Source organism: Vanellus vanellus (assembly GCF_965231255.1).
Source record: "Vanellus vanellus genome assembly, chromosome: 5".
In the NCBI taxonomy this organism is placed as follows: domain Eukaryota; kingdom Metazoa; phylum Chordata; class Aves; order Charadriiformes; family Charadriidae; genus Vanellus; species Vanellus vanellus.
In genome coordinates, this window is record NC_138910.1 from 68,359,726 (window position 1) to 68,372,021 (window position 12,296).

The window sequence follows — 12,296 nt, forward strand, 5'->3', positions numbered from 1 at the left end:
CATCTCTAGTATCCAGGACGGCTGAAAACGGCATCGCACTCGGAAACACACCCCCCCCCCCCCCCCCCCCATCATCATCATCATCATCATCATCATCATCATCACCACCACCACCACCCTCACCACCCTCACCACCCTCACCACCTACCTCCCTCCCCACCTCCCTCCCTCCCCGCCAGCCGCGCTGAGCGCCCACCTGCACAGCGGGACAGGGCACCGGGGCGAGCGGCACTCCCGCACGCCGCCCCGCAGCGCCCCTCGGGCGCCAGCAGCGCCTTAAGTGCGCGCCGCTGCCGGCGGGGGCGGGGCGAGCCCGCCACGCCGGGCACAAGTGCCACCGGCCGCTGCCGGTACCGACCCCGACCCGCCCGGTCCCCGCGCCTCACCTACCGCCCAGCCCCGCCGGCGCCCACCGCTCCTTACCCCGCCCCGCGCCCGGCCCCGGCCCCGGCCCCGGCCCCGCCGCCTCTCACCTCCGCTTCGCTCCGCGGCACCGGGGAGAGGCGCGGCGGCGCAGCGCGCTGCCCCGCCGCCGCTCCCCCCCTCTTCCCCCCCCGCCTTTCCCCGCGCCCAGCCCGGCGCCGCCCGCCTCCCGCCCTCCCTCCGCCCCCGGCCCGGGGCCCGGCCACCCTCCAGCGGCGGGGCGGGCGCGCTGCCCGGTCCCGTCTCCCGGCGAGGGCCATGCCGGGGCGCCGCGGGGGTCGAGCCCGTCTGCAGGGGGCTGCGGGGCAATTCGGGCAGCCCCGGGGGCGGCCGGCCGGCCGCGTCCCAAGGAGGTGCAGGGACCCCCCGTCCCTCCCGCCTTGCTGTGCCGGGGTGCGCAGAGAGGTCCCCGGCAAGGAGGGCCAGCGTGGCGTGTCACATCACAGCGACAAGGCCACCCCAGGCAGGCAGGAGGCTGCCCGCGGTGCTGCGGCCACGGCAGTAGCATCTCCTGGGACGACCGAGGGACCACAGCTGGCCGCAGCCGCCGCCGCGTCCCTTCGCTTTCCGTGTGCTTCTTTTTGCTCGACCACCCCCTTCACCAGCACACGGGGAGCTCGGGAAGGGGTACCCCCCGGGAGTACTGCTGGGGGATGCAGCTGTGCACATCACTAGACACGCGACCATTGCACATACCGGATCGTGTAGAGCTTCTTGGACCATCGCTCCACTGGAGCAATATGACGAGAACGTGGCCAGACAAGGAGTTAAAGATACTGTGGATCAGGCCGGAGATCCAAAGGTTCTTCATTTCCCAACACGTACTCAGGCTGTTACAACTTGAAGTTATAGATAACTTGTAAGTTCTCTCATCCACCAGTGTCCACAACTACCAAACGGGGCTGAATGGGATTTTTTGTTAAAAAACTCTTTCTACAGAAATAAGCCAAAATATAAAATCAAACTGTAAAATATTGCAGAATTGGTCATAGGTAAGAATGGCGGAGAACTTGTATTTACTTCCACTGAGACACAGCCTTGAGGTGTACTACTCCCAGCTCCACAAGGCAATTACTGAAAAATCAAAATTCTCAAACATGTTACAGTTTTTGCTTACCTTTATGTCTTGAATACTAAGGATACAATTTGTTCCTCCCTGATCCACCAGTGAGGTAATACAGGCCGGCAAAATCCATTCTTTCAAATAGTATCTCAGATCACGTACATAAACAGTTAAAAGCACCACGTGATGGCCTCCTTCCTGAAAATGCTTGTCAGATTTTGGCATTTTATCATACAACGAGCAAAAATGGTCATTTTGGTCTGATTGGGAGCTATAAATTCCCAGAAATTCTTTTTTTAAGACAACAATAAAATATAAAAACATCTCAAGATACATTATTGCCCATTAAAGTTCAGAGGAAAAGAGTTTATTTTATGTTTCCCTGTCCAGAAATAAATGGAGATGGAGATCTCAAACTACAAACAGCTTGAGCTGCGCCCTTCTTTCCTAGCCAGGTTTCTTCACCATCTCTCCTGAAATGGGGGGGGGGGGGGGCAAGTCTGTTTGTAAAGAAGAGATGAAGTTGGTACTTCAAGGCCCTTCAGTCTGGGACGTAGGAGCTAAAATGCCATTATCAGGTAGATCAAGCCAAAGAGAAGAACAGAGAAACCTCAAGGCAAATGTTTCAGTGTGCTTGTAAAAACGCGGTTGGAGCAAGAAAGGAAAACGCAGGCTTGTAGAGCGCATCCTGCGACAAGCTCTGGTCTGCCAAAGGGAGGGAAAGGGACATTTCAACTGCTGTAGAGATGGGGATAGGAGAGCAACAAATAGTGTTAGGAAAGTAAATCTATAGACTTCCATCTCGCTTCTTGGACAACAGGCGTAGAAGAGTGCTGCTACACCTGTACAGCTTGAAGAACCCAAAGTGCCACGTCGTGCTTTTGTACTGTCAGCCCACTGCAAAGCAGCAGGTGTGTTAAGCGTGGGTACAAGCAGGGCAGACATGGCTGCAGCCCAGCGCTGTACACCTTCCTGTGCTCCAGATACAAGAATAACTGAAATAGGGGCTTCTGTGGAATGAGGTCATTTTGTGGGCTTATGGCTAAGTAGGATGGCGACTTCAGAAGGTGTTGGAGGAATGAAAGCTGGCAATGACACCGGCAGGACTAAGCTTTTCATACTGCCTGATGACCAGCTATCTTCATTTCCTATTACTAGTGAAAACTGGAACGACCAAAATTGTCACATCCCAGCCTCTGCTGTGCGTGCTGGCTGGGGAACCACTGCTTTCTCAGGGAGGAGCAGTCTCTTCACAAGTCGTAGTCCTGAGCCAAAGCTGCGAGAAGGCAGAGGAGCGATCAGTATCTTCTGCACCAGGACAGTGGGTCTTCCTTTCATCCACAGTTTGCCACTCAACCAATATGGAGCTAGGCTTGATGGACTCCCTTATATGACTGAAAACAAAAGCTATAGGTGCAGGAATGACATGGGAGTGTTGCTTACAGGCTCTGTGCTGCTCTGGCTGTTCAAAGGCTGCAAAAGACTGAAGAACTGAAGTATTGCCGTTGGCTTGGCTCACTAGATTCAGCATTTCTGAATGTGTTCCGGAGCCCGTGTTTGTTGTAAAACCCTGGACTCCTGAATACTTCAAGAATCAAGAAGATAAATGCTCTTTTTGTCCCAAGTTTCAACCTGCATGAATAATCAGCATTCCCTGCTCATTTTCAATGGGTTCAAATTCAGAAGCATCGGTATAACATATACGCTGAGATAAAAAAGACAGTCTGCACCTCCGTGTGCTGTGACAATTGCAATCCACCTGTTGGTTATCAAACTCCAAACAGTGGGAAGAAAATTAAAAAGAAAACCTCTTCTGGACGGGGAAGCATGTTGGTGGGTGGCAAACGAAGTGTACAGTAATCAAATCCTCAAATCCTCCTGCTATAACTCCAGAAGCATATTCCAATGTTGCATTAATCTTTCACTAAAGACCAACTCCAGACAACTTTGCTGTAAGCAAACAGGTAGACATTTCCACAGCACCATCAAAGGTGGTAGAATGCAAATAACAATGAGATGGCGTCCTCTTTTGTCACCCGCTCTTAAGTTTCTTGTGCAGCCTTCAATGAGAATTACTATACACTTTTGTTACATTATTCACAGTTCTTGCTGCAAAACATTGGGAACCTTTTTTTCTTCTTTATACATGACAACAGTAAATGTCATCTTTCCAACTAATCACATTTAGTGAAATATCAGTGATATAAAAGTCTTTATATCTAGGAGATGAAAGTAGTAAATCAAAACAACTATAGATGGAAATTAACAAAATGGGATCAGATTTGGGACACCTCAGTCACATAAAACTGTCAGTGAAAATCCTTCGGTTAAATGGCACATTGCTTGGCCTGTAATTGTTTGACACAAAAAAGGACTTCTGAGGCCGCAGACATTGACAGCGAGTCCTACAGCACCCATTGCCATGAAGGGTCGGTTACTGGCTTCCACTTCTTCTAAACTAGCACACCTTCAGGACTTGCTTCTCCTCTGGAATTAGTGTAACCCCTGCCACCCCCGTGCAGCAAGTTCTATGAAAGATCCAACTTTACAAGATGAATGAGGTATTCAAGTAAAAAATCAGATGTTCAGATGAAGGTAAGAAAGGAGGTTGAGAGTAGATGGCCTCTACGTCAGGCAATACTGCGCTTTTTTTGATGGATTTTTGATGCATTTGGTGCATTTGAGACCATTCTAAATATTGTATGGCTGGGAAAAAAAAATAAATTAATTCAAATTATGAGTTTCAATAGCCCAATAAACAACACTAAGAGGTGAGTTGGGCAGAGGCAAGACTTGCTCAAAAGCCTTGCTCTGTTTTGAAGCTAGCAATAGGCAGACAGCAGAAACATGGGGGTGAAAAATTACCGTCTTGAAAGTCTGAGTCACTCCTTAAGAACCCCAGCGTTACTAATTCTTCCTGCATTTTTAGTGGCATCATGTAGTATTCTCATTATTAGAAAATGAGGAATAATTTACATGCCTGGAGGTTGTTAACTTGGTTTTACAACAGATTTTCAAAGAGATTGTGATTTTAAATCACGTAAGTGAAGTACAATTTGAAACAGCATTTCATGAAACAGTTAAGACTGATCAAGGCTGGAAAATGTAAGCAGAATATGAGGTTGGTAATGTGGAAGGTGGTGATGTACATAGTGAAATGGCAATAAGTGCACAATAAACGTTGTCACCTACTCTTAAGCATTTAAAGGCTCATACAAATTTAACAAATAAGGCTTTCTTAAAAGCCTTATGCAACTGTTGCGCCTCCTTTCAAAATCAGGTATAAATTCTGATTTAGGTCCTGGCTTGATAATGTTAAGACAAAGCCATAAGTTTCTGCCCAAGCTAGAAATTATGTGTTTTATGGGAACACGGGCATGATCATCCGGGTGTGCAGTTAGGCAGTGCAGGTACATGAAGTAAGTGATGGAAGTTGCAATATGTGTCCTCAAAATCTGTTCTCAGGATCCTGGGTTTGCTTGATTCTTGAGGAGGGTGGATAAAAAACATACCCTCAGTGTCCTGGCGTATTCAAAATACTCATTTTAAAATATGTTAAAAAGTATGGTTCAGCAGAATGCGCTGAACAGCTCATCCATGGCTTTGTCATTCGGATAACTGCCACTCTGACCTTCATGCCTCACCCTGAAGTAGTTCATAATGAAGTAGTCACCAATTCTGGCATAAGCACTGGCTGAACTGGGACACTGGCCAATGCAGTTAAAGGAAGAAATTCCTAGGTAGTTAAATATAAATTAATGGTGTTTTGTAATAAGCCCCAAATCAGTTTAGGAGGTTAAAAACACCAACTTGCCAGTAAGAATTCGCTATCAGAGTGGAATAAAAACAAGAAAGGTCATCAGGAATCGTAACAACAAACAGGCATCCTTCTGCTGAGATTTCCACCTGCTGACATCTGAAAAAGGGACTGTTTGGTCTTACTGGAAGTACAGCTGTGGATAATGGTGTTTTATTTTCTAAACATCCACATCAACAAGGAAGTTTGATTCTTTGCCTCTTGATAATGAGACATGCCTCCTGGCGTTTGAGGTAAGAGTTGCTGTAGACATAACAATGGGGAAATATTCACAGTTCCCTGGTGAAGTTTGGGGGAGGGGGGAGCAAGGGTTTGCTAGAATTTGTGTCATTTTATTTACATTGTAGTTCTTTCCACTAGGAAGGTCCTGATCCTGCCACAAGAAAAGTCCAAGAAGTCCATTCAGGGACATTCCTTTAGCCAAGCAATTTGGCTATCAAATGCCTGATGGGCCCATCGGTGTCGAATAGACAGGTTGTTTCTGAGATAGCAGCAGACCTGCAAAGCAATTCCTTGATATGAGGAAAATCATCAGCTAAGCTTCTGAAACAGCTGCATTTGAACTAGTCATCGTGGCTAAACCGTGTCAGCAGAGGAGGAGAGAGCTCAGGCATCCATCATCCTGCTATCAAACACACAGACAAAACTTCAAGTGGAAAAAAATGACTAAACCCAGAAGTTTCCAGTCTAAGCCAGAATAGTTGCAATACACCAGGATATGCAATACAACAACAACAAAAAATGATTATTTACTGTCTTACGTTTGTTCTTAGCAATGTTTGCATCAATATAAAAATGAAGATGCTGCTTACTGGGCAAATAATTCACTAACAGATCATGCCAACCAATGCGAACTATTAGAAGTGGCTGCTGAAACCTTTCATTACATCAGTTTATTGATTTGCACTTGTTCTTACTTAGAGATACACTTTCATCTAATCACACACTGTCACTCTAAAATGATTTGATTATTACAAACAGCACCTAACTTGGTTATAACAGAAAGAACTGGAGGACGGTAATTCCCCTTCTTTCTTCATTTGCAAACCTTATGTATCTGGTACTTTCTTGGTACCTTTTTTTTTTCTATTATGTCACTATAAGGCATCCATGGGAGATGGTTAGGGTCCTCTGTGTGTAGTTTGCTTCATGCTTATATATAGTTTTATGCATTACTTTGTACAAGTTCCCCCTTAGAAATGAGGGAAGAGGAACAGAATAATAGCAAGGTGGTTATACAGCAGGTGTGTCACTGAAACGCCTTTTAACTACTTTTTAAATATTGACTACAAAATAATCTGAAAATGATCTTCCTCTAAAACCACCAATTTGCATGCATTCCCTACAAGAATTTCTAGGAAGCTTCGTGATGTAATTCCGTACCCATTTGGCTGGCTTTAATCAATAGTAGATTTAATAGTCATAAATATATTTTTTAAAGTTCAGTGTGACATTTGAGAATCAAGGGTTGTCTCCTTTATGATTACATAAAGTATCTGGGTTTTGTGCTACCGTAGACCCAAATTTTTAAACGGACAGAGGAGACACCTAACACCACTACTGACATGAATCTCCCTTGTTCAGGCTGGGATAATTTGTAGTGAGTGGGCTTAATCAAGACTGGAAGTACTGTTCCACCCATAACAATAACAATATCATTTTCTTCTGTTCGTTTTAAATATGTGGGACAAAATGTTCTCTCTTATGACTCACGTCTTTAATATTCTGACACATAAGAACAAACAACCTACAAAGTGATACTAAATGCTGAGCCATATTAACTCCTTTTCTCTTCTTCCATTCTCCAGAATGGAAAACCAAGTCAGAAGAAATCTTTCATCAAGTATGCCTTTCAATCATTCTGCTCAGGTCAAATTAAATAAAGAAATCATTTCCTTCAAATTGTCCTAACCTATTATATTGATGTCATGTGACATAATGGCCAAAATAAGTCCACTAAATGAATAAATCTCATTAAGTGTACGCCTGCTGTATGCCTTCAAGTTGTGTGGTATTATTTATTTGGTGTTTTTTTTCTGTACATATGTTTAGAATTCAATATGTGAAGTTTTGATAGATTAAACACTTCTAAAGGTTATTTTGAAACTAAGGGGTCATATTGTTCAATTGGTTGCTAACAGAATACCCACAGTGACTTCAAAGAAATAGTGTACTTAAAATCAATGACCTGTAGCTCACTGAGTTCATTACAAGTTCTAACCATCATGCCATCTTACCTCACCACTTAGTTTCTGGTCTAGCTGACAGTAGAGAACTCTCTCTTCAGACCTTATCAGTTTCACAAACAAAAAGTTCATATTCTCTCAAAATTTCCAGAAATAGCTGCAGAATTAAAACACACACACACACAAAAATGCACTAGTTATGATGCTGGTGAGGGGTTTAGAGCACAAGCCTTATGAGGAGCAGCTGAGGAAACTGGGGTTGTTTAGCCTGGAGAAAAGGAGGCTGACGGGAGACCTTACCACTCTCTACAACTACCCAAAAGGAGCAGGTGGGGGTTGGACTCTCTTCCCAAGTAACAAGCGATAGGATGAGAGGAAATGGCCTCAAGTTGTGCCAGGGGAGGTTTAGATTGGATATTAGGAAAAAAATCTTCACCAAAAGGGTTGTCAAGCATTGGAAGAGGCTGCCCAGGGAAGTGGTGGAATCACCATCCCTGGAGGTATTAAAAAAACATGTAGATGTGGTGATGAGGGACATGGTTGAGTGGTAACTTGGCAATGTTAGGCTGATGGTTGGCCTTGATGAACTTAAAGGTCTCTTCCAACCTAAACGATTCTACAATTCTATGATCAACAGTTTTAAAGAGACATACTTAATTTCTCTTTTTAATCATGCGATTCCGAATGCCTTTGTTTGTCATGTGTAGTCAATTCGTTGCATTTAACTGTGGCTCTAAAGAAGGGTGAAATTCTGTTAAATGGATCAGCTTTTCATTTAATGAATATGGTAAAGGGTGATGTTATTGATAAAGGTAATTCATCAAATTAGTTACTAATCCAGAAGACTTCTAATTGAGAAGTTAATTAAGAAGAGAGGCAAATCACATTGAAAATACTATTTTATGATTTTATTTATTTTTCTTTAAAAGGCAGAATTCTAAAGCATTTTTGTGGCCCTTTACCTTTGGCAGAAAGGTGGAAGGAAAATCTAACAATCTACTGCTAGGCAGGTTCAGTGGCCTGCAGCACTTTCACGGAGGTTTTGGCAGCCTCAGCCCTGTAGAAGGCACAGCTGAAGGGCGTAGAAGGACCGTATGACTCCTTGAGAGCTATGTTCATGCCCCACACCGACTTGCATGTCAAGTAATTTACTTACTGCAGCCTATGTAGCTGCAGCTCCATCCAGCTCTGGAGTCCTCAACATAAGGACATGGACCTGCTGGAGTGTGTCCAGAGGAGAGCCATGAGGATGATCCTTGGGCTAGAGCACCTCTCCCATGAGGAGAGGCTGAGAGAGTTGGGGCTGTTCAGCCTGGAGAAGAGAAGGCTCCAGGGAGATCTTATTGCGGCCTTCCGGTACCTAAAGGGGGCCTACAGGAGAGCAGGGGAAGGACTTTTTACTAGGGCATGTAGCGATAGGACGAGGGGGAATGGCTTTAAACTGAAAGAGGACAGGTTTAGATTAAACATTAGGAAGAAATTTTTCACTCTGAGGGTGGTAAGGCACTGGAACAGGTTGCCCAGAGAGGTTGTTGAGGCCCCATCCCTGGAGGTGTTCAAGGCCAGGCTGGATGGGGCATTGAGCAACCTGGTCTAGTGGGAGGTGTCCCTGCCTATGGCAGGGGGGTTGGAACTCAATGATCTTCAAGGTCCTTTCCAACCTAAACCATTCTGTGATTCTATGATTCTATGTAATACTCCATGTAAAGTTCCTTACTGATTGCTACTTGGAGAGAAGCCAAAGGGTTTGGGGGAGGAGATAGGGGAGGGATGCAGGTAACAGGAGAAATCCTGTCAGCCCTATGATGGTCTTGTTTCACAACCAGGGCATGTTGTCAGGATGGTATGAACAGTCGCAGGACTGACCTTGCTCCTGAAGGGTTTACAATCCACATAAATAAATAGATAGAAGAGGCTGAAGCAATCTTCTCCCCAGCAACATAAAAGCAACCCTTGCACCTGACTCACTGTTGAGTGTCATCTTCCAATATGCTGTGCTGGGCCCTGACAAGAATTTCTTTCAGGCAATTAGCATGAAATATGATGCTTTCAAATTCAGATGCATCTATTCCACTTCATACAAGAATAAAAAGACATTTGAAACTGATAACTCACTGAAGAAATGAAAGATGTGATCTGTTGTTTCTGTGAGCAAATACTGATAAGACGGTTAAAGACGTGACTGAGTGTAATTCCTCCTTTCTGCTTAATAACCTGTAATTAATGCTGCTGTTTCCAAAGCGTGTGTGCTTTTCCAGTCTCTGGTTCTGTTACAAAATCACGGTCAGATTAATACTAGTTGCTTTTGATTATCAAAAGTGTCAGGAAACAGAGAACAGCTGCATTTAAGAACAAAAACAGAAGTATCTTTTTAACATAGAAACCTTTTGCATTTGCAAAGGTAAAAGGGGACAAACTGATGGAGTTCTGTGGGTCAACAATTTCATCACTAATCATAATCACTTTCTAATCATACATTTCATAGTCTACAAACATTTTTCCAACTTTTACATCTGCTACCTGTGATCCTGGAATCCTGTATCTCGTATTCAAAGGCTTTACCTTTCAATTTATGGTCTAGAAATATGTCACCATTTCTTCCACATCAAAGCGAAGTCAAACTTTTGACATAAATTCCATTTAATACATCAAATATGGAAAAGAATTAAAGAATACTTGTAATTTTGAATCCATGGATTACTAGGTTTTAGTTTCTGAGACATAATGGAAAGCTGACAGCTGCAAATCTAACATTGCCAGTTACATATGCTTCTCTTTTATAATTGTTTGGGAGGGAAATGTAATGGGTTAAAATACATGAGTATAAAACAAGCATTTCTGAAAATGGTCATCCAGTTGTAAAGCTAGTTTCCAGATAGAGAAAATAAAATTGTGGTCATAAGTGGAAAATTCCTATAAAAGTCCGTGAAAATGATGGAAGAGATTAATTCGGAGTCAACCAGCGTTGTAACCTTTACATTTTTAGACCACTAGCTAAATTATTTTATCCTCTTTCTTCCAAAATTCAAATTTAAAAAATATTTGGAACGGTAGAGGATTTATTTATATTTTAATAACGGGGAAAAAAGGTTCTATCAAAGTATTATTACCCATCTGTTTTACAGTGCACAACACTGAGCTTCCTGGCAGCACAGGCTTGGCAAAACTCTGTACTTTCCGCAAGCTTTAACCAAGAGACTTTGACAACTTTACTTTCCTTGAGAAAATAGAAGGGTGTTAATAACCCCAAAATATGACGTCTTAACTGATGTAAATTCTCACCAAGATAATTTTCATTGAACTATGCAGTAGTATTTTTGTGGATTTTTATCAAAGATGTTAACATAGTCCCTTCAATTATAAAACAAGCTCAGTAAAGTCAGGACACTGTTAACTAACTTTAGCCATGTGGTGGTAGTATATTCAGAACCCTTTTGCTCTGTCGTAACAGTGGAGAATGCATTTCACTCCAAATGACAAAATACTTCAAAGGACCTTCTAAATATCAATGAAATTTCCCCAAACAAGAATATATACTAGCAAGTAGGCACGCTGAATATTATTTTCTGGGGTTTTTTTCCTCTGTTTCTCCTCTTATCATTTATCATATTTTGAAGTAAAACTACTTCAGTGTTATTTTTAAATATATCATAAAATACAAATGCAAAGTCCATTAAAAAGCAATAGGAAGATTTCAGTTGACATCAGGAGGCTTTGCGTTGCAAACAATATAAATGCGAGCTGATTAGCAGAAAAAGCAGCCCTAGGATAGCCAACTGTTGCATTTCAGAGATGCAGTTCTCTCCCTGAGCCGTGCCACCATAGCTAGAGATCAATAGCGATGCAGAAATATGTGATCGTTGCAGATAAATGATAAAAAAGTTATCTCTATATCTTATCAGTGAGGAGAAATAAATTTTATTTAATATTCACCAAAGTAAACTAAATGAAATTAGAATAAGACAACAGCTTGGGCAAGCAAATTTAATTTTAGAATAAGCTTCATGTTTTCACAACAGTTTTTTCTTAGACTCGCTAGTATCTTAACGCAAAGTGTGATCTTTAAACATTAGACTCAACAACAAACCACAACCAGAAGCAGGAACTCAGCCTCAAGGCTTCCAACTAAGTGAAAGTGGCTGGATTTCCTGGCAGAAGATAATTTTTGATGGAGAAATAAATTAGTCTTAATGAAAAGAAAAAGCAGTCATTTATGAGGTGGAGACGTCTCTCTGTGGAGATATTTAATTAAGAATGATCTAATTTTAGTAATTCTGACAGTGCTGGCTTACCTCAAGTACTATCTGTGCTAAAGAAAGGTGGTAAACAAGTTTACATCCTTAATTAGAAGAAATTTCGTTTTCAGTATGATAGGCAGCCATGTAACCATTCAGCTCTTCCTTTATTAATACAATCTGTACAGATACAGCCTTAAGCCAAGCAGACAATTTACCTCTGAAATCTCAATAAACCAGTTGCACTTGATAAACAGTAGGATTTGATAAAGAGTGGGCTAATGAAAGATAATGATATTTCCAGTAATAGCATTAGTGGAGTTTCACTGGAGAGAAGAGAGAAGAACAAAAAGGTGTTCGGAGAGAACCTAGACCATCAAAGCCTGAGAGTATATTATGAAGGAAAAGAGCAAAGAGGAATTCACATCTAGTACATGTCAATACACTGATTTTCTTTGGCTTTGTTTTCTGAAGGGTAGAGGCTTGGGTTTCTAAGACAAAGGAAGTGTTCGTGTTTGGTAGCAGACCTCTGCACGGTTGGGTTGACCAAACGAATCTCAGATGAAAGGATG